Source organism: Phocoena sinus, chromosome 3 (assembly GCF_008692025.1).
Source record: "Phocoena sinus isolate mPhoSin1 chromosome 3, mPhoSin1.pri, whole genome shotgun sequence".
Taxonomy (NCBI): domain Eukaryota; kingdom Metazoa; phylum Chordata; class Mammalia; order Artiodactyla; family Phocoenidae; genus Phocoena; species Phocoena sinus.
In genome coordinates, this window is record NC_045765.1 from 45,216,796 (window position 1) to 45,239,833 (window position 23,038).

At 54.8% G+C, this 23,038-nt stretch overlaps 1 protein-coding gene across 4 annotated transcripts in view; it reads right to left on the minus strand.

Moving 5' to 3' along the window:
• Window positions 1-23,038, minus strand: part of SYNPO (synaptopodin) — a 77,871-nt gene that overhangs the window by 35,589 nt on the left and 19,244 nt on the right. Inside the window, exon 1 of one of the 4 annotated variants that reach the window (XM_032625769.1) lies at window positions 19,089-19,183. The exons of 2 other annotated variants lie outside the window; for them this stretch is intronic. The gene's annotated coding sequence lies outside the window, so the exon portion shown is untranslated. Of the gene's footprint in view, window positions 1-4,421; window positions 4,589-19,088; window positions 19,184-23,038 lie in introns of those variants that run through there. One more of the 4 variants, XM_032625768.1, reaches the window with a different exon arrangement.

The following is a 23,038-nucleotide window of genomic DNA, read 5'->3' on the forward strand; positions in this document are numbered from 1 at the left end:
TACTTGCTCCCTATTTTACAGAAGTGGAAAATGAGGTCTAGAGACTTGTAAGTAACTCACCCAAGATCACACAGCAAAGGGTGGCAAGGCTGGAGTCAGCACCAGTTCTCTCTGGGTCCACAGTGCATGCTCAAGCTGCCTGCTTGTCCCAAAGGTCCCTTTGGGACATATAGGGGACAGAGTCGGTGGGAGTCGGGGTTCAGGCTGGGGCTGCAGGCTAGGACCGGAGTCTGGGGCCTGAGGTCAGGGATCAGGCTGGGGGTCAGGCCCTATTAATCTGTAAGTTCACTATAGGCAACCATTTCTTTCTGTATCACCAGTGCCCGGCTGGCACAGAGTCAGTGTTTAATTTGTGCTTATTGAATAAGGAATGAAGAAATGGACGCATGAACACATGAACCTATGGACAGATGGATGGGACAGCCTGTGGCCGGGCTAGCAGCTCAGTCGGTGGCTGGGAAAATTCCTTCCTTTGTCACCCCACCCCCACCGAGGGAAGCTAATTAGTTCTTGAGGAATCTGACCCTGCCCTTCCTCCTATCTTGCCCTCATTAGCACTGGCCATGACATGCTGAGTGGGTCTCCAGGGACAGTTTTTCTAGGCATCTTGCCAGCGAGGCTCAGAATTCATGGACTCTCAGAGCTGGCAGGGCCCCTATAGAGGAGCTGTTTCACTACCACCCCCATTTTATAGATGAAGAAGCCAAGGTTCGGAGAGGGGTGCAGGGTAGAGCTCACACTAGGGTCAGCGGGGAGGCCCACACAGGACAGAGTGGCTGCCGACAGCTGCTTCACTGGGACCAGGCCCAGCAGCCACAGGCTGTCTGGCCCCAACCTCCTCCTTCCCTCCTCCCATCACGACCTGGCTCCCCACCACACACACCTGTGGCCACAGGTCCAGAACAGTGACAGCACACAGCCTGCCCCATGCGCCCCTGACGCCTGCTTCCTCCTGGTAGGGCTCCTCTCTTGCCTGGATCACCCCATGATGAAGGCTTTGGGGGTTGGGCCAGGCTGCTCCCCTGTGGGGAACTTAAGTAGGGGACAAGCCAGCAACACAGGAGGAGTTGCTCAGCTCATGCGATGCCCATCTCCTCTGGTCTGCTTAGAAACCAAGCCTCCCAGCCCAAATCCAGGCTCTGCTATTTGCTAGCTGTGTGACCTCGGCAAGTTACTACATCTCTCAGAGCCAGTTTCCTTAGCTGAGAAGAAGGTAATAAAAGCACTGACAGGGGCTTCCCTGGTGGCGCAGTGGTTGAGAGTCCGCCTGCCGATGCAGGGGACACGGGTTCGTGTCCCGGTCCGGGAAGATCCCACGTGCCGCAGAGCGGCTGGGCCCGTGAGCCATGGCCGCTGGGCCTGTGCGTCCGGAGCCTGTGCTCCGCAACAGGAGAGGCCACAACAGTGAGAGGCCCACATACCACAAAAAAAAATAATAATAATAATAAAAAAAATGAAAGCACTGACATTAGGGTTTGGAGGCTACTGAGATCGTGGATGCCAGGGGGATTACTGTCATTCAGCCCAAGTAGAGAGGACCGAGGGCTCGTGCTACCCTGGGATGGAGTTGACGGTGACCCCACGTGACACCCTGGAAGGGGTCAGAGCGTCTTCTAGCAAAGGAGATTCACCCTACAGATCATGGTCCTGAGAGGGGTGACTGTCTTAAGGTCACAGAGCAGGGGATTCTAGAGTTATTGGGAGGCAGGGATCATTGCCCCAAATCACAGCACCTCAGAATCTCAGAGATGGCTGTCACCGGGTCCAATCCCCCACACAATTCCTGCGTCCCTAAAGCCATGTCCCTGCGTGTACAAGCCTTTGTTTATATCCTCAACTGACAGGGAGCTCACTACCCTGAAGATGTACCTTCTGCTAATTAACATTCTTTCTTTAGCTATAAAGTCACTCCTCATATTAACTCCCACCTCTTGACATGACTCTGCCCCTCACTGCCACACAGATAAAGAGCTTTCTCTTTCCAACCTGACAGCCCTGCAGAGACTCAGTCACAAATCACATCCCCACGGGGCACAGTCAGGATAAACATCCCTAGTCCCACCAGTGGCTCTTATGACACAACTGCAGCCATCGTAGCTCACATTGATTGGGCTCTTACTGTGTACCTGGCTAGCAGGTTCCCACAGTGCCAGGCTCCTAGAAAGGGCTTCAGTGTTTGTGTAATTCAGACCTCCCAAATCCCTGCACTTTTCTCTTTTTTCTCTTCACCTCTCTGCTTCAGTCCTATCCCAAGGCTGGTTCTAAGGGCCATGGGGCTAGAAAATGCTCCAGTGTCAGAGAGTGAAGGGCCCTCAGGGATAAGCTGGCCTGGGAGGCTTTAGAGAGGGAAGGGGTTGCAGAGGAGGCCATGGGCCAAGACCTGGTCTGCTGACCCCCAGCCAGGGTGGGAATGTTCCCCACACTGTTGTTCTGGGACAAGAGGAACCCAGCAGAAAACGCCAGGGGGTGAGAGAGCCCTGCCTCCGAGGGAGCTCCCGTGCCCCCCATCCCAGCCTGCAATGACTCCACGGAAAAGGAATTTGGCAGGAGGCTTGGACCAGACCCAGCCAGCAATCCAGATGACTTTTGCCACCCTACACAAACAAAGCTGGGAGAAGGGGGGCTGGGCCAACTACGGGCATCCCAGAGTCCCCCACTGCAGGGCACTGGGGGTGGCAGCTCCATTCAAAATTCCCCAGACTAGGGAACTGCCACCTCTAGTGATGCCCCAGCCAGGTGGGTCCAAGATTGTGGTCCCTGGTATCAGAGAGGCAAGAGGTGGCCAAGGCCCACAGGGGAGAGGCCCCTTGCTGAGCCCCCAGTCTGCTTGGCTGCAGCCTGCACCTGTACAAGTCCTAACCCCCCCTCTTCCCTCAGCCTCTTCAGGGCTGGCCCTTGAAAGCTCCACCCTGGACAATGGATGAGGAGCTCTGAAGACCGGCCTTCCGGAGATGGAGGGGTGAGGGCAGACTCAAGGAAGAGCTGCCCAGCGTCAGGAGACCTGGGTCCAACAGGGTTAAATCCTTAAGTGGGGAAGGGGGACAGGAAGCCCTGAGTACAGCCCTTCACATGAAGATCGCAGTGGGTGCTATAATTAGCGAGCCCTCACCACTGCCCAGTATAAAGTGCTGTGCCATGCGCTGTAGACCCATCATCTTGTTCCATCCTCCCGATGACCCTAAGAGATAGGTACTAGCACTCTTCCCAGTTTGCAGATGAAACCAGAGCTCAGAAAGACCTGCCCAGGGTCATATGACTTTTAAGTAGCAGAGCTGGGATTCAAAACTCAAAATCTGGTTATGCTGAATCTCATTTCTTAACCACCCTGCCTTCCGGATCCTGACTCCGGTGGGAGGGGCACCCACAGAGACTCTGGTGCTCCTGGATGCTGGTCTGAAGACCCCTCTGTTTCCACATCTCGTGATCAGTGCCCGCGGCAGCGCCCTCTCCTCTTCATATTCAGCTGCCCAGAGCAACTCATGCTTTGTCGTCCTTCTTCCTCTCAGGAGAAGAGCTGATAAACGCATTGTGACTAGGGCAGAGATGACTGCTAGGACGTAAAAGACTAGTGGAGTAGAAAGAGCACGGTGTGGGGAGTCAGGGGACCTGAGTTCAAGTTGTGCTCAGGCAGGGAGAAGCCCTTTCTCCCACCCCATTACTTCTGTAGGCAGCTGCCTGTTCTGCCGGCCATCAGGCCTTTTGGACAGAGGATCCAGAGGAGGGAGGCAGGGCAGGGGAACGGAGGCCAGAGCAGAAGGTCAGGACAGGGAGAGAATTCAAGGAAATTCTTCTTCACACGGCTGCCGTCAATGGGAGTGCCCAGGGCCCGGGCAGGGTGGAGTGGGACAGGGAGCCAGAGGTAGGAAGAGAGACTGGCTGGAGACGGCCCATTGTGGCTGCCTGGGAGTCTTGGCAACGGGACAGGTAAACAGGCTGGGATAACTGCCCCCCTGGTGGGGTCAGGAAGGAACCAATGGCTGGCTGCTGCACAACCCCGGCCTCAGCCGGGGGCAGGAAGATGAACTGGACCTGAGTAATGGCCTGACTACCTTGCCAGCCCCTGCCCCGCATCCTCCCTGCTGAAAGGAGGAAATGACACAGCCTCCTTTCCCCGGGGAGTTCTCCATCCATGCCAAAGTCCTGGTGAGTGCAACCTGACTGAGTCCCAGCAGACTGCCAGGCCTCCTCGCAGAGAATAATTCGTACCAAGGTGGGAAGGACTGCCAGACACGGGAGATGCATAGGAATGGAAGTGAAGAGCCCCAGACCTAGCTCCAGCCTGGCCACCAACCGGCCGGCAGAAGTCATGGCATGCCTCTCCCTTCATGCCCAGGGGGAACTGAGACCAAAGGAGGATGCTGTATGCCCTAAGTCACACACCCCAAACCACAAAGGCACCTCTGGGTGCTCGCTTTACTCACTCCGGCTGGGTCCTCCCTGCAGCCCAGCTTCCCTCCGGATGCTGAGCCGGCCTTGCTTCTCAAAGCCTCCGCGAAAGGCAGCCAATCGACTAGCTGACAAAGAGGAAAATCCCACGTTGACGGCAACGCGGAGGAGCTGGATATGACTTCTCTCCTCCACAGATGACTCAGCCTAGCTCTTTATCAGGAAAACTGATTTCGCAACAGCCTTTTAAATGGTCTCTCCGCCCCCAGTCTCTCCCCCGACAATCTACCCACCCCACGCTGCCAGATCCATCTTCCTCCCGCCTGGCTCCACTGTGTGTCGGGCCTCTCTCCTCCTCTCCAGGACATGGGGGATCAAGCAGCAAGACCTCATCCTGGCATTCAGGGTCCCTGACGTCAGGGTCTGCCCGAGAGCTCGCTCACCTGCTCCCTGCGCCCTCAGCAGCCGTCAGAGGGAGTCCAGCGGCTCGTGGTGCCACACCTGCCCTGCGAGTTCCAGCCTCTGCCGTGGGTTTGCGCACATCCTTCCACCCGGAACCCGTCTCTGTCTCCTATCCTTTCTACACGCTCAATCCCCAGATCATCAGTGTTTTATCTGCACCGCTTAATAACCTCATCACTTGGCATATTATTTGTTTTAGTCAGAGTTTTCACCAGGGCGTGCTCACCACATGCCCCATGCCAGGCCCTGGCTTCATTAACAGCAGCCAGGAGGTCAGCAGTCCCCTCATCTCCATGTTAGAGGAGAAACGGGCTCAGAGAGGTGAAGTGACTTAGGTGGTACAGCTAGGCAGAGGCAGAGTTGGGATTCGAACGCAGGGTGGCCCAGCACCCAGCCCAGGACCCATCACATGGGCCCTGCTGCCTCCTCCCAACACCTTGCTTTGCAGCAGTCAGGGTCTGGGTCTTATCTTCCCCCAGAGGGTGCCAGAGCCGCGGGACAGGGGCCTCAACTGCTTCCGCCTTGTCCCCTACACCTTCCCCGGGGGCTTGCAGAAAGGATGGAGTCAATGAGGTTGACAACAGCCAACACACGAGGAGCTCCAGATGCTGCCAAGCTAAGGGTTTAGCATATACTTTCTCACTGAATCCTCACAGCAACTCATAAAGGAGGCCCCCTTACCTCTGTTTTATTGATGAGGAAAACGAGACCCAGAGAATTAGCCAACTCACCCCAGGTCTTACAGCCAGCAAGGGACAGGCAGAGCAGAGCTGGAGCCGGGAGTCAGACTGATCCCAAGCCTGGGCCCCTCCTTCTGAAGAGCTCAGCCCACAAAGCACATTCACTTTCCCACCTACTGTCCCAGGCCCAGCCCAACTGCCACTTCCTCCAGGAAGCTTTCATCAATCCATCCAGACTCCTCGATCAGTGCCCCTCCCCTACTCGACCTGGCCCAGGGGCCTCGCAGCAGGAGCAGGGCTTGAAGGGAACAAGAGGTTGAGGAAGCTCAGGAACCAAGGCCCAAGGGGAAGGAGGCTGGGACTGGCCCAACTCCTGGTATCTCCCTGACGGGTTCGGGACGATGCAGGGCAGGGTGGGTGGGCTAAGTCAGGTCGGCATGGGTGTTGGCTAGCAGGTATCCCTGTAGGCCACAGGCACTGCTCACTGCTGGCTGACGAGGGCCCTGCTATGCGGTCCTCCTCTCCCAAAGGCCAGGAGCCACCACCTTCCTCCTGCCTGCTCTACTAGCCTAAACACTAAGCTACAGTTAGATTTTCAGGGACTCGGAAACGGTGACCCAGAGAGAGGCAGGTTCAGTTCCAGGTGCACAGCAAACTGGAAAGGGCTGGTTCACAGGGAGCCAAGTTCAGACCCAGGCTCCCACCTCCCCCAGTCCAGCTCTGGTAAGCCAGGCATCCCCCGCGACCCCCAAGCCCTCTCCTGCTGCATCAGCCTCCATCATCCCAGCCCTGGAAGCCTTGAGAGTACAGAAAGGACTACCACACCCTACCCTTGCAGAGAAAACACTTAATCCAGGAGACGTAAAGGTGGTAGGCCAGGGCGGGAGAGAGAGAATTTCCCCTAAACTATGCCTCTGCCAGGAGCAGGGCTGAGCCCAGTCTATCTCAGGGTCCCCAGCACCCAGCCCAAGGCCCTCGACAAAGATACAGCCCTTCCTCTTGGCCCCGGGGCAGCCTGGGGCTGGAGTTGGTCCCATTCTCTCTAAATTCCCCAGACTCAGCAGAGGCCGTCACCCAGGAGGGGTTCACTAAGTGTTGACTAAACAAATGACTGAAGGATGAGCACTCCCACAGTCCAAATCTACCTTCACATTTTACTCCACCATTCACCCCAGGAGACAAATTCTCGATGTGTCTAGATCCCAGAGTCATGGAGATTCTAGGTCAGAGATCTAGAGGGTGGTTCCTTGAGGAAGGGGAGAGAGGAAGGAGGGAGGTAGCAACAAGCCTTTGGGTGAAGAGGGAGATGAAACCTCAAATGGCAGTGTTAGATCCAAGAGGCAGAATATTCCATTGAGTGCCAGGAGAATATACAGCTTAAGAGATAGATGAACGAGGATGAAGAAATCTGGGAAGTCTTCCTGGAGGAGGCGGCATATGCCCTAGGTTTGAAAGATGGAGATGTGGAAGTATTTCAAGCAATGGGACAGCCCAGTGGAGGCTGGAAGGCTCAAGGTGGAACCCAGCCCATCCTCTACCCCCCTCCACTCACACCTCCAGTCAAGACAGCTGGAGAGGAAGGCACCTCTGACAGAGGAACACGTCCACCGCTGGGCTTGCCCAGAGGCTAAGGGTGACTGGGGTGGTCCAGGTAGAGTTCCAAGGGAGCTATGTACATGGGAAGGCACATGCCTAGAGCTCAGAAGCACCGTGGTATCTGCCCTGGGCCTCCGGGTGGGTTACATAACCGCCCCACCGGGGCCACAGATTCAGCCGGGACCCTCCTCCGCCTCCACCTCCCCAGCCATCTGTCTCTGCTGCTTCCCTCTCATAGAAGAGGCCGCTGCACTGCCCAAAGCAAGGCCAGCGCCCTGTGGTAAATTCCCCACATTCCTTCCTCACAGAAAAATAAATAACGGGGAGAAAAAATGCTGGAGCAATGATAATGACGGCCCCAGCACGCTGCAGTCCCAGCTCACCTCCCCACCCTGTAGAGCAGAGCCCCATCCTGAGCTGGGGCGGGCATGGGGACGCTGCTGCTTCTCCCTGAGGCATCCTCACTGCCAGGCCCTGGGATAGACGAGCCGCCCGCAGCCCCTCACTGCTCCCCCAGGCCTGTCAACCCTCTTTTGTTCTCAGGGTCACTCATATCTGCTGAAGAAGGTGCTGGGAAAGGTGCTGAGAATCTTTTGGTTGTGGCAGGTGACCTCCGAGGGCAAACCTGCCAGAGGCTGGGAGCCCTTCACTTTTACTACTCAGGTTGTTGTTTACTGAGCGCTTCTTATGTTCCAGGCATTATTATCATTATTTCATTATGTTTTGATTTATCTTTGCAAGCTGTGAACTGGAAGTACTGTCATACCCATTTTACAGATGAGGAAACTGAGGCTCAGAAAGGTTTTATGATTCGCGGAGGTAGTTTGGCCAGTGAGTGGTCTACCCCCTCCACTCCTGCCTCTTACTCCCATATCTATTCAGCCTGTCTGTCCTCCCCCAGACAGCCCTCCTTTACCAAATCCAGCCAGAGGTGCAGCCTGTTCCCTTCCCACGTCCTGCTCAACAAAGCATCCTGTGCGGGCTACCTTTAGTAAGTCACCTCACCTCTGAGTCTCAACTTCCTCGTCAGTAAACCAGGGATGATTACAGCTGCTTTGCAGAGTCACTGCTGAGCAAATGAGATGCACAATTTCTATAGCATAAAACATTGTGCACACCTGAGGGGGATTTAACTTCAGCCTTTTGCACAAACCTACCTTTGTATAACTGTACCAGGCTAGGGCGCTGTCTGTCTCCCTCCCTTCTCCAGCCCTCTCTGGGGCTGGTCTCCCTCTTCCGCTCATAGTCTGGCACAGCCCAACCTTCCCCTCCCCCTCCAGCATCCTCTCAGCAAGGGAACCCCAGTGTCAACCTCTAGCTAACTGTGCCGTAGCAGGAGAGAACCAGGTTTGAATACCAGGTCTGCCTCTTACTGGATGTGAGCGCCCAGGCCCCCTTGGATGGCCCCAGACCCAAGACTCCTGGGAGGGAAGGTATGGCCGAGGCTCCCACCACTCAGTACGCAGTCCTGCAGCCAGGAGGGTGCTGTGGTCCTGAGCGGGCAGGAGGCTACCGACCCTGCCATCCCCTCATGCCATTCGCCGGTTACCAGGCATGTGTGGCTCCCCTCCAGCTGGAGGAGTCTCCAGCCAGAGGAGAGGCTGAACCGTCCCCTTGTCCCTCAGACTGCAAAAGGAAAGCAGGCTAGAGGTCAGGGAATTTAGTTCCAGTCTGTTCTGTCACAATATGGGTGAGATGCTGGACTAGTTCCTGACCCTCCTTGGGATTCAGTTTGTCCATGTGTTTGTTTCAGAGAAGGGATTGGCCTGGACCAGTGATTCCTAGAGTGTGGTACCCCCACACCTCTAGTGGGAGCAAAAGGATTTAAGTGGTACCCTGATACTTAATAACATCTTACTCGTTATGTAAATTTCACATGTGTATTAGAAAAGGAAGATAATAAATCCATCAAAGGTATATTACTGCTTAGGGAGAGGTGAAAGTGGATATCTCAGCAACAAAAGTTAGACAATTTAAAGAAAACAAGTATAGGTGGTGTATGAACTCATTCACTCACCTGATATCTACTGCACACCGACTAAGGGCCAGGCACTGTTCACAGCCACGAAGAGAAACAGATAAAGCCCTGCTTGCCTTCTAGCACGGGAGCCAAAAAATAAGACTATTTCTATAATCTCATTATGTGATATATCTATAATCTTACTCTATTCTATAATAAATTCTATAGAGAAAAATAAAGCAGGGGTGGGAGATATACAGACTGCACAGGGTGGGGAGTGGTATGCAAAGGTGAATAAGGTAATCAAAGGAGGCATCACTGAGAAGTCACACCAGAGTGAAGAAGTGAAGAAGGTGAGGGAGTGAGGCTTGTGCATTTCTAGGGGAGGAAAGACCAGGCAGAGGGAACAGCTAGTGCTAAGGTCCCTAGGCAGGCTCGCACCTGGCAGGTTGAGGATGGTGCACGTAATGTGGAGGTGGGACGTGAATAAGGAAACCGGCTTCTCTAGTGGTCTTTCTAGTGGCCTGCAGGGTCTCAGGGATCCCCCTGCATCGCAACCATTTGTGCTTGCGCGCACACACGCACACACACACCCTGCAACACACACATTCTGGACAGCTCCCTAATGCTGGGGAGAGCCTAGCCAGCAATAGTATATCTTCCCCTGCACACACCCCCACACACAAAGGTGCTCTTTGCGTGTGCACCCATAGAGGGGTGTGTGCGCACATAGCACCCGTCGGTATGCGTGTGGAGACACACAGGTACTCAGGTGGCACACTGACGCAGGTGCACGTGCGGTGGGGCACACACCTCAGGGAGCGGACGTGTGTGTCTCCCTCCTGCCAGCCTGCCCTGTCTCTGAGTTACCAGACCACCCTTGCCTGGCGGGCAAGTGCCCCGATGGCGTGGTTTTAAATTCACTTCTCCATATCTCTGCACCTCAGTCATGGTTTCCCGTTTCCAGGGCTACATTAAAATCGGCCCCCTGCTGCTCAAATGTCCCAAGGGAGCATGTTGCTGTGGAGAATGCCCCCTTTTCTACCCCGACTGCAGTTAAATAGAAAAGCCATGTAAAATGCCTAGCACAGCACCGTAAACAGGATCAGCCGCTACTGGCATCATCGCTCAACACAGCCATCCGCATCCCTGGCTTCATGCCTTTAGGGAGCTCAGGGGGCAGCTGACGAGTCGAAGGAAAAGGCCAGACTGCGAGCTTCAGGCCTGGGTTTCAGTCGCAACCTGGTCTCCAACACATCGCGAGGCCTCAGGCAAGTCCTGTCCCCTCTCTGGCCCAGATCGGAAACCTGTGGGTGCGGCAGAATTTCTCAGGGAGTGTGTCCAACATGCCGATTCCTGGGCTCCGCCCCAGACCCGGGACTGCAGAATATGCATGTTAACAGTCTCCCTGAGGGGTTCTGAAGCACAGCTAGGTTGGGGACCCAGTGGGCTTTAGAGCTCATGATTTTATAAATGTGTTTATAATTAAATGAACATATTGGGAAATGCTTGGAACATAGTCTGGCAGAGAGACCCACGTCAACAAAAAGTAAGTTTGAGAAAATATATTTACATAAGTAATTATATGTAGTGATCATACACCATCCTTGAACGTGCACACACTTTTATAGTTTTCCTAGCAGCTTCACATCCGTCAGAGAAAGAAGTAGAGCAGGGATTGTGATGCTATTTTAAAGACTAGAAAACCGAGGCAGAGAAAGGTCAAGGGGCCTGGCCAGAATCTCACAGAACACAGGTCTTTGGCTCCCAGCCAGAGTCCTTGGGCCAGCTTCGTTAGATGTGCCACCTCGGGGCCTTGTCACGTTTTGCCTCCCAGCCCACAGTGGGCATTGTGTACACAGCAAACACAGTCCTTCCACTCCAGGTGCACTGACTTTTCCAGTCACTTGGGGTTCACCGACAATGGGACAACCTCAGCTGGTTAATTTCCTTCCAGCTGAAATGCCCTTCTCACTGGGTAGGGCAGGGTGTTCCCAAAGCCCTAATGCTCCATGCTACCGTTTGATCGGGAATGGTGTTTCTGTTCCAGCCAACCTGAGTCCGGATCCCACCTGAGCAGATCACTACCTTGTATATGCTAAGCCTCAGTTTCCTCCTCTGCGAAGGGGTCTCCTAATTCCTATCCTTCAGGGTGATTGTGAGGATAAGGTCTTTTGTGCGAAGTACCCAGCATCTCGCCTGGCACACACGCTTCTGCAATGCTGGAGCACCACTAACTTGCAGGCTAAAGTGTGAGCTCCCGGAAGGCAGGAACCCACACAGCGGTCATCAGGGCACCCACACCTACCACGTGTCGTATGCTTGATTAACATGCACCCGAATGGGTGAGAAGTGAGATATCGTCTCGAACTTCTTCCTGATCCCAGCTCATCATTGTCTTTCATGACCCATTTCCCGGCGTGGGGGCTGGATGCACAGAGCAGAGATGCTCGGGGCCAGAGGGATGGGTCACGGGTCCTGGGAAGACACTGATGAAGGCCGCTGGGGAGGGCCATGTTCTGGGAGACCTGAGTGCAATCCTGTTGACACAGAGGCATAAATAATGCACTAGCACATTCTCTGCTCGCCATCCTGTCATGCTAAGAATAGCACCAGCTACCCTTTCGGGGATTTCTCAGGGAAGAGAGGAGGACACCAAGATGGGGACAAGCAGGAAAAGGCATCGCTAGACTGTGGCCCATCAGGCGTCCTTTCTTCAAGCCCACCTTTCCAAACCCATCAAACTGAGGACCCTGGAGGTCTGAGCTGAAAGGGCTCCTGGGGGACACCTGGTCAGGAGAGGCCTGAGGAGACGGGGCACCACCCACCCTCGCCCAATGGGGCTGTTTCTTTTCCTCCTCCCTTCTGCTGCCCATCCCAATAAAGCCCATGTCCCTAGCCCATACCCCACGATCCCCACCCCCAGTCATGTGATGAACAGAGTGGGCGGTTCTCCTCTTAATGTGTTTTCATCTGTAAGACTTCGGAGAGAGAAGAAGATTCTATAGCTTTTAATTAAAAATTTTTTTTAAGTTGAGAAAGGACTGACTTAGCGCTTCCCATGCTTTAACATGGTTACTCAGGGTTGTTGTTAAAATTTCAGATTCTGATTCAGGAGGTCTGGGGTGCGGCCTCAGAGTCTGCATTTCTAAGAAGCTTCTGGGGGAGGCTGATATCGCGTACATGATTGCCATACCATGAGTACAGAAAAACTAGAGTATTTCCCTATAAACTAGATGGAGAAACCGAGGCCCAGAAAGGAAAATGGATGTGCCCGAAAGCATACAGCAGAGCTAGGCTCAGAACACAGGCCTCCTGAATCCTCCTGGGGCTTGGTCCTAGAGGGCCTCTGGGGTTGAATGGAGGTGGCTGGAGTGGGACAGGGGACGGACAGCAGTTTCAGGCAGCAGGAGTCGGTCCGGGGGGCGGGCCTTCATTCAGCCAAAAGCTGAACCTCCTGGGGTCCACAGGCTCCCACAAGGCATAAGAGGAAATAAGAATCCACCGGAACAGAGGCGCTCAGCTGAAGTGACTGCAGCCCCTTGCTCAAAATCATGCCCTCATCAGTTTGCATTTGAGGCCCAAGGGGCTGGTACCCTCCTGGAAGGCAGGATGAAACAGGGGGCTATTAAAATGCAAACAAGATCCAGATAGAGGAAGATGAGGTCTGAGCAGTCTGCATTCAGTCATACTGAGAAGTGGCTGGGGGAGTGCATGGGGGGGGGGGGGGGCGGGGGGCCCACTGCACTATCAGGATGGGTGTCGGAAGGAAAGCAGAAAAGAAAGGAGGCAAGATCAGCCTGTAAGACCGACACTAGGAACAGCTCCTCCTTCCTAGGCTTGGCCTCAAACCCCTTTGCAGGCTCCAGGCCCTGCATGACTAGCCCCACTGCCCCTCCATGCCAGGCTGCAGCTCCCCTCATGGTGTTTGCCCTCCCTACACGCCAGCCACGCTGGCCTTCCTTCAAGTGCTCAGACAGGAACCAAACACTTCGCACCTCAGGGCCTTTGCACTGGCTGCTGCTTTTGCCTAGAACCCTTTCCTCCCATACCCCTCAGTTGTCCCTTTCTGGCCATACTTCTCCTCCTTCAGGTATGTTTACAGGTCTCAGGGAGGGTGCGCCTATCCTGGGACGTCACATTCCTCTACCACAGCACCCTCTACCTCTCTTCCAAACTCTCATGAGATTTGTAATTCCATCGTCATTTGTTTTAGTGTCAGTCTGCCCTGCCCCATGGTAAGGAGGTCCCGCAGGGCAGGGACCTCGGCTATCATTTCTCTGCTATGTTCCTGCCCCCGTGCCTAGGCCATAGCTGGGCTCAATAAACATTTCCTGACCGAATGAGGGAATCAATGAATAAAACCAGTGCTGACATCTACCTCCATGTTTCCCAGTGACCTCGCTCACCCTGGAGAAGTTGTAAAGGACCAGGACTTGCAAGATTATGTGGGTCTAATCCTCTGCTCTGCTACGCTCCAGCTGAGTGGCCTTCATAGGTCATAATACCTCTCTGAATGGGGAGCGCTGTTTGTCCGGTCTAAATGAGAGGTAGAATCTGGGAAAGGCTCTGAAAGCTAGAAAGAGCTTTAACTGGTAGCTTTACTCATCCATGTTTGAGGCCCAGAGAGGGAAAGGGCCTCATTCAAGGCCACACAGCCAGTGTGTGGTGACACCAGACCCCCCCGTGGCACAGCTTAAAGCCAACAGGCCCACCCAGACTGAGTGAGGGCACCATCTGGCTGGAGGCGGGGCAGGCGTGGAGGAGGAGCGGAGAGGAGGTGGCTGGGAGCATCCAGCCTCAGGCCCAGAGCCAGGGTTGGGGTGGGCGGGGCCCCCAGCAGGAGCCCTGAGTGGGGCCTGGCAGCTGGGCATAGGGGAGCCAACTGGCTCAAGCTGGGTGGTGGCAGGCCTGTTCCACATGCGCTTGACGGTCTATTTTTTAATCAGCACCCTCCCCATCCCCCAACTTCATGTGCCCTCCTAAAGGGTACATATTAGGAATCATGTCCTGGCTGAGACCAGGGGCCACCTTGGAGATTGGTGGGAGGGTCCCCAAGTCCCAAATCGTCACGAAACCCACAAGTCCTAAGCAGCCCAGAAGCCAGTACCAGAGACTCAGGGAGCCTGTGTGGGCTTGGGCCTGTCCCTGGACTCTCTGACCTCAGTTTACCCCGTCCGTACAGTGAAGAGAGTCATGCCAGGCTCCATGACAGTTTATTACAGCTCAGGCTCTTGGGATCCACTCAAGCTTCACCACACTAATGACGCTCACTTGTCAGGCCCTGGCAGAGCCTCCTTTGCCCACAGCATTCCCAGGGCACACGTGATCCTCCCTGACCTACTCCCAGGGGATGAGGGGAGAAGATAAGAGGCTGAGCTGGCTCAAGGGTCAACCTCAGAACCCCAGGCCCCAGACCCAGTGAGGCTCCCCCTTCCAGCACCTGAGGGGCAGAGATGATGAGGATCAAAGGGCAAAGAGGTGTGTTATTAAGCACGTGGCTTGGCCCCTCTGAGCCTCTGGCACTCCACCTAAGGCAGGAGAGAGCATGTCGTGCAGGAGTTAAGCACATGGGCTTTGAGGCCAGACTGCCTAGGTTTGAACCTGGCCAGTTACCACTGTGTGACCTTGGGAAACTCACTTAACCTCTCTGTGCCTCAGTTTCCCATCTGTAAAATGTTGATAATAACAGGACTTACTTCATAGAGTTGGTGACATGTAAAGAACTTAAAACACCCTGGCACATAGTAAGTTACCATAAATGTTAACCATTTTTCAAGAACTTTGGCTTTTACCTATCGAACACTCTTCGTCTCCAAAAGATTTTATTCCAGAGGATTACATGCAAGAGTCTCACGTCAGCCCACTCTCCTGTCTCTGAGGCTCATCCAGCCTGCCCCTTCCTGACCCACCCTGCTGACCACCCTTCCTGCCAGCCCAGTGGCTTTCGCGTCTGTCGAGCTCTTTCACGCTCACCATCCCCTTATATCCTTCTTAGTCCATTTCATAGTAGCTCAGAACCAAAGTCTGAGCCCCAGAGGAAGCAAATGATTTGTCCAAGACCACCAGCTTGTTGGCTAAGGCTGGAGGTTCAAGTATCCATTCCTGAAGCTCGATCCAGGCCCTTTTCCACCATACTGTGCCCATCCTCCCACTATCAAACCTGTTCCTGGCTAAACGTCAAAAAGTAACATATACCGAGATATGAGTCTTCAGCGAGTATCCCTCTTCTCCAGGGCTTGCTATTTTAACAGAGATCAAAACATTATAATACTATTTAATAGGTAATAGTTATTTTTATCATCTCATTTAATTTTCAGAACAACAGTACAAGGTAGGGTCTGTTATTGTTTCTATTTTATAGATGAGGAAACAAAAGCCTAGAGAGGTTATATAACACACTCAAGATCTCCCAGCAAGCTGGGGAGAGAATCCAGGGGTCCAACCACAGGATCTGTGTATTAGACACGCAGGAAACAGCTAGCACAGGAGTAGACCGAATTTTGCGTCACCTGCAGCAGCCCTGGGAGGCTGGACAGAGAAGGGTAGGGTAGGGTAGGGTCAACACAGCACTATACTATACTGCCTCACTGAGTGGAAAAGTTGAAGCTAGGATGATGGAATTTCAGGCAGTGGCCAGTTGGTAAAGATTTCATTTCGGAGAGAGAGGGCTTTTGTGAGCCTCTGGAATTACAGGGCCTGGAGGCTGTCCCCACATTGACTTCTCCTCTGGCCACACTGGGTAGCAATTGAGCCACAGTGTCCAGGGACACTTCACAAAGGACTCTGAATTCACACACACACACACACACACACACACACACACACGCCTGGTAGAGCCCAGCTGCCCCTGTGACCAGATCGCAGGCCTGGGTTCCTTTGGGTGGACAGCCTGAAGCCCTGAGGAATGAAGGTATTTTCATAACCTACAGCCAGTGCCCACCCCACTCCCTTCCCCCAGCTCTTAGTTTAGACCTTTCACCAGCCTCTGAAACACACTTTCTCCCAACCAAATCCCTCCCATTCTTCTAGACCCAAGTTCTGGACATGCCAACTCCACAAAGGCAGCCATGATCACACCTTCAAATAACATTCAGGGTGTTGATCCAATGTCACCTCCAGAGAGAGGCCTTCCCTAACCACCAAGACAAAGAACCCCTCTAAGTGCTCTTCATCTTAGCAATGTGGCTTTTTGTTTTTCATGCTACTTTTATCTATCTGAAACTATCTTGCTGATTTCTTTGCTTCCCTTTTTCTTGGCTATTTCCCCAATTAAAGAGCAATCTTGAGGGCAGGGACCAGTCTATCTTGTTCACTATTGTAACCCCAGTACCTAAGGATCCACGCACCCCATTGCTAGACAGGGACACTGAGGTCCACAGAGGGCAAGGGATTCACCCAAGGTCATACAGCAAGCAAGTGGCAGAGGTCGGTCTAGCACCTGCAACTCTGCACTATGGCCCAGAGCACTTGGCCTGTCCCCATCCCCACCCCAGTTGACCCTCTGTTGGCCTATCTTGTCCCTGCCTTCACACTACAGTGGGGCCAGAGCCTGCTAGTCCTTGACAACAGCGTCCCTCCACTGCCCCAGGGGCCTTTGGTGCCCCATTCTGGGCAGCCCAGCCTGCTTCCCACTCTGTCCCTCCCTTCCTGGCATCAGCATCTCCGATGAGCTCATGTCTGGAAGCCTGGGAGCTGCCCTGAAGGAAAAGGTGCCTCCCAGGCTGGGCCCCTAGGCCTGGAGGTGTGTTCAGCCTTGTGGGATAGCAGCCTTGGCCGGTGGAGAAAGTGTGATGACCCCTGCCCATCCCAGCGCCCAGGGCTGTGCACTGGGCTCAGGGAGACACGTGTCATCCAGGGAGATAGAGTACGACTAGGGGTAGAGAGGAGATGGAGAAAAGGTTCCTCCTGTGCTTCTCCCGTCTCTCCAGGTGCCCCTCTGCCACACTGGCCCCTCCTGCTTGTCAAGGAGCTGCTCTGTCCCAAGGAAAGGGGGCTCTGCTGCCTTCTCTTCACAGAACCACCCTGAGCAAATCTCTTCCCCTCCCCGGCCTCAGTCTCCCCAACTCTAAAATGGGGAGATTAGATAAAGTGCTGACTGCAGAGGCTAGGGATCAGTTGGGAACCAGGCCCCGAATGCCACAGGATTTTTTTCTTTTTGCTTTATTATTATTTTTTTTACCTTAGAGGAAAGGCAACAGATAACAAGGGAGGGAAGGAGTTAAAAGGCCTTATTTTAATAATGTAAATGCTGATTCCAACAACAGTTTTATTTAGGTACTAGTCTGGGGGTGTGGGGGGGGAGCCATTTCAAGGCCTGCAAAGTGGCGATGGGGAGCCAAGGTAGCATAGCAGCGAACAGTTTGCTTTTGGGAAGTTCTCTGAATATCAAACCAGAATGATCCTAGTCCGTTCCCCTCGTTGTACAGATAAGAGAGAGAGGAAGAGGAACCAACCCAAGATCCCACAGGGAGACACGGAGGCAGGTGTTCCCCCACCTCTCAAGCAAACAAAGTATTTTCACCTCCCTTGAGGTCCCATTCCACTGCCTGAGATAACACAGCAAAGCACTGGGAGGAGGACATCAGTTTGTTTGTGGTGCTGTCCCCCAACACAGGGTGGGGGCCAGGCCCGGGGGTGGTGACAGTCAGGCTGGCATCAGCAAGGCTCCCAGCCCCCTACCCCAGCATACCCTGGTCCCTCTGAGCAGCATCCTATCTCATCCTAATCGTGCAACATGACAGGGCTGGGACAACCTCCGACTGCCACTACAGCCACTACCAGTGCTGCTGTCTCCAACGCAGTTAGCCCCTCAGGGGCCACCCGCCCACCCTCTCACTGGGAGCCAGAGAGGGCAGGAGGCTTGCCGCAAGCTCACGGAGCAAGGTGGTTTACTCCAGTGTCACCTGCCACTCAGGGTAGGACAGGGACTGGGGCGCGTGCTGCTTCCCCACTGGCTCTTGTCCCTGTGAACAACCCAGGCACGGAACACGGGAGGTCCTGTCCCCATCCAGAGTTAGCCTATAACTTGGGGTGGAGGTGGGGAGGAGGGAGGCCTTTTCTCCCGAGTTCTCAGAAAGGTCCTGTCCGGGATCTGGATGGAGCCCCCCGATTCCACGGTGTAGTGGTTAGATAGGAGCCCCGCCCTTCACCTCTAGGGCCTCCGCGCTCACCTTGGCAGACTGGGCAAACTGTGAGAATGCGGTGTGGAGTCCTTAGGACAGGTCCCCCTCTCCCCCATAGGCACTCAGGAAAGGCCTCGATTTCCCCAGGTGGGGCTCGCGCCGGTGTTCCCCGCGGTCTGCGGGTTCCGCGTCCTGCGTGCCTCGCCCGCACAGCCGGACCCGGGCGCCCCGCCCGCGGTAAGGGGTGAGGGCCCGGGCCCAGCAGACGCCGTTGCCGCTGCCCCACAGGCGCCCATGTTGGTCAACCCCCGGCAGAACCCAACCCGCCACTTCCCGGAGTCAAGCCGTTTCCCCCTTCCCCAGAGCGGGCCGGGGGGGCGCACACCTCCGGCTGTCGCCCACCCGGCAGCCCGCGGCTGCCCCGGCCGCGATCTGCTTGCGGGCTGGGGCTCGAGGGCTGGAGCTCCCACGCAGCCCGGCTTCGGGGCGTGCTGCTGAGCTGCCGCGGAGCTTCGAGATTTCCCCAGGTCCCCGCCTCCACCCCACCGTACAGGTGGGGAAACTGAGGCCCAGAGTGTAGCAGCGACTCAGCCAAGGTCACCCTGCGTGTGGGGACTGGAGCCCAGACGTGCCACCTCCACATGGGCGGCGCCTAGACCGGCACAGGTGGGAAGGGGCGAGGCTCGCTCGGCACCGGCACCCCTGCCCGGCCGGCGCCCCTCACTCACCTCCAGCCTCCGCGCGCGGTCCCCGAGCTCACCGGCGCCACCACCTCCGCGCACCTGGCCACGTCCGTCAGCGCGCCCCGCCCCGATCGAGACCCCCGCCGACCCACCCACCCCCCCCCCCCCCCCCCCGCGCCTGGCGCCCCCTCCTAACCTCCGCCACAGCCCACTCCACCGCCTAGCAGGCTGCTCCGGGACCGGGAGCCGGGAGGGCTGGGCGGGCTGGCGAGCCACGCTCCTGCCGCTCGCTCCCCGGGGCCCTAGCGCCGCCCGCCCCGCCGCCCCGCCCAGCCCTCGGAGGTGCGACTCCCTCCTCCGCGGGCTAGGCCTCCCATCTCCCCTCGGGTCTCCTCTCTCTGCCTCTTTCCTCTCCCTGGCCTCAGTCTCTGCTGATTGATTGTCTGTCTCTCTGTTTCCTCCTCAATTTTTGTGTCTCTCGATGGGTCCCTGAATCCTTCTGCTTTCTATTTCACTCAGTTTCTTCATGTCTCTCCCATCTATTTCATGCCCCCCTCTTTTCTCTATCCTTCCCACTTACCCCATTTTAAGTCTGTCTTTGTGAGTCCCCATAACTGACACCACCTCTCATCTCCCCAGCCCGTTTCCTTTCAGACCCAGATGCAGTACCCTCTTAGGCCCGTCCTCTCCCTTCTCAGCCCCAGTAACTAGAATGACTGTCTAGGACTTAGGCAGGTAGGACTGCCTAAGTAGGCCTTGGCACATAGAGGTTGAGGAAGGCTGTCACCTCCCAGGCAGTCTGGGGCCATCCACTGTCTTAACTAGTGGGCCAGCAACAACAAGGGCAGTGACGTTCAGAGCCCCCATGGCAAGGGTCATTGCACATCAGAATCTAGTGGGGATGCTGTGAAAAGTCAAGACTTCCACAATCACGTGCCCCCTCCCAGTGGTGGAGGGGCTAGCAATGGGCTTGGAAACTGGGCTGATAAGAAGCACCTTTCACGCCCCCAACAAAGCACGTGGAAAAAACGCTGTCCTGGGTTTTCACCGAAGTTTCCCTGGGTTCCAAGTACCCCACCCCTTTAACCAGGATGGTTCCACTTTTGTGTCCTTTATATCAAGGTTCTGTGTTTAGATTTCTGCTAGAGGAAGTTAGAAATGTGCTGATGTAAGCCCACTCACCCAAGGTTCTGTGAAATGCAGAGGTGCAAGTGGCCTGGTTTTGAGACGTCCCCTGTCCCCAGTGGGTGGCTTAGAGTGCATGGAGTCAGGTGACAGAAGGGACAAACCCTCCCTGGCTGCTGACCCTCTGCTTGGCTTCATGGCTTCAGAGAATCCCTCCGACCCGGTGGCTGCTCCTGTGCTGGGGCTGCCCCAGGTGACGGTGGGGGGGTGGAGCTGGGCACTGAAGGGGTCCTGGGGATCGGCATCAGGCAGGCCTGCTCTGTGAGTACACGTGCTACAGCCCAGCCTGTGAGAAACCAGGAAACAAACTGTGTGGGAGAGAGAGAGAGAGAGAGAGGGAGGGAGGGAGGGAGGCTAGGATTACTGTGTGGGTGGGTATGAAAGTGAAAGAGATGGGGGAAAGGCAGGACAGAAAGTGGTTCGGTCTGTATGTGGGTATGTGACGGTGGGTGCGCAGAGTGGATATGACTGTAGGAGCGAGTGAGTGCCTGCAAGAGAGATTGCACGGTGTAGGTGTGTGAGCAAAAGAAAATGGAGAAAGGAACATGCTTTTAACCTGTATCGAAGGGAGGGAATATGTGTGCTTGTATGTTTTCAGGTGGGACTGTTATGTACGCAAATCTGACACATGTGTCCACATGTGAAAGTCAAGCATGCATGGATGAGGGGGGCATCTGTGGGAGGGTGTGTGCCAATGTCTACCCCATGCACGGGTGTGTTGGTGTCTGAGAGCATGCGTGTGTGTGCATGTGTGTGCAGTTGTGAACATATACACGAGCATTTGCATAAGAACATGGTGTGTAGATATCATTGCGCATACACATGTGTTTGTAGGGAGTGTGAGCGAGTATGTGTGGGTACACGTGTGAGGTCTATGAGAACCTGTGAGCCCTGCTCCTACACCATCACCCCTATTAGAGTCACCGTGGTCGGGGGGTGGGGGGAGGGAGAGTGGGCAGCACCTTGCCTTTCTGTCTGCCCTCTTTTCCACGGGCCTGAGGAGCAGGGGCCTTGTCCTTGGCCCAGGGATCAGCTCTCATCATGGGTGCTGACTCCTTTGCCTCAGCAAGATAGACATGGCCAGGGGCAGGGCTCCTCTGACAACCCAGATGCACACCCGCATCTCCACCCCAAAGGCCTTGAGCAGTGTCCAGTAGAGTTGGAAAGGTCTCCAAATTCTTCAGATAACCTGGACCTCCAGAACAATGGCCTGGAGAGGAGGGAAGGTGGGAATCCCAAAGCCAGGGGCAGAGGAGGGGCTGGATTGGCAGTGGATCCCAGGTCTCCCTGAGTGTCTCCAAGGAGGAAGGGGTTATGGCTTGTCCACCATCCCTCAGAGTCTGAACAACCTTTCCCCAGCCCCAGGTGGGTGGAAGAACACAGCCTGCTGCCTTGTCTCCATGGAGACAAGGCAGCACAGAGGGTGGTTGAAAACATGGGCCAGACCTCCCAGGGTTCATATCTCAGCTCCTCCACCCGCTGGCCTGATACTTTGACAAGTCACCTAAACTTGTTATGCCGTAGTTTCCTCATCTGTCAAACAGATAAGAAAATTATGAACTTCAGAGGGTTGTTTAGAGGATGAAAAGAAAGAACCCATGCAAAGCATTTAACACAGGGCCCGGCAGCTGACTTGAGGGGCAGAAACCCTGGGTTCCAGCTATAGCTTTGCCACCAGCTTACTGTGTGACCTTGGACAATTCACTTGCCATCTCTGGACTTAGGAATCTCCACAAGATTATCTATAGAATAATCTCAGTAAGCCCTGCCAGTTATGACCAGCTGAGACTTTGTGGGAAGTACAGCGTGGGTCTCTCTTGGTGAGCTATGGACTAACCAGTGCTGAGGAGGAGCCCTATGGGACACTTTCTTCCCACGTATCTTCTCTCAAGTTGGCAGCAGCTGATGGCAGGAAACTTGAGCTGCAGGCTGCTGCCCACCTCATCTCTTTGCATCCCCTGACCCTCCAGCCTGCCAAGGACCCCATTCTCTTCTGCTCAGCTTGTACTCAGGCCTGAGCAAAATGTCACTGAAACCCACCCACCCCAAGTGGTGGATACTCAAGGCAGAAGATGCCGTGACCCATAGTTAAAACTGTCAGGGAGCACTCAAGAGAGGCAGGTATAATTGCGGAAGGATGGGTGTAACTGTCTGAAGATACTTATAATCCTTTGGCAGTAATGGGAGGAAGTTTTAAAAGGACGCCCTAATCCGCTAATAACCCGGCAGCCACAGGCCCCTTCCCTCCAGATCTCCGCATAGAGAGAAGGGACTCTGGCCACTCCCTTTCTCAAGGGAGCAGAAAGGCCAGTGTAGGCTCTGACCCAAGACCACCCGGGTTTCTACTCTCTCCCGAGACCCAACTTCCTTTCTGCCTCCACTTCTGAGAAGTGTCCCCTGCCCACTCCATCCTCCTGAGGTTACTCCTACCTCTTCTGTCCCTAGAAATGTCCAGGACAGAACTAGATAACCATCTGGCTAGATGTTAAAGAGAGGAATGAACCAGACTGTGAACAAGAAGAACAAGACCATAGTCTCAGCTCCAGCGCTGACTGTGACCTTGGGCAAGGGACGTGAGTCTCTGAGCCTCAGTTGCCTCACCTGTACAATGGGGAGAATAATAGCTGCCTTCAAAGATCAACAAGAATGAGGTCCCATGAAATGGGCCAGCTCTGTGTGAGAAGCCAACAGGAGTCGGTACTGGTAGTTTCTCCATATATGGTCTCTTCCCCTCAAGGGTGTCAGCAGACAACTCTCGCCCGTGTAGATCCAGAGCACAGTGGTAGCCAAGAGCAAAGGCCCACATTCAAAACATTGTGATTGAATCATGGCTTTGCAGCCTGCTAGCCATGAGTCTTGGACAAGTCACTTATATTCTCTGAGCCTCAGTCTTCTCTTCTGTATAATGGAGATGGTAACAGTGTGTCCCTTATGGGGATTGTTATGTGATTAAATGAAGTG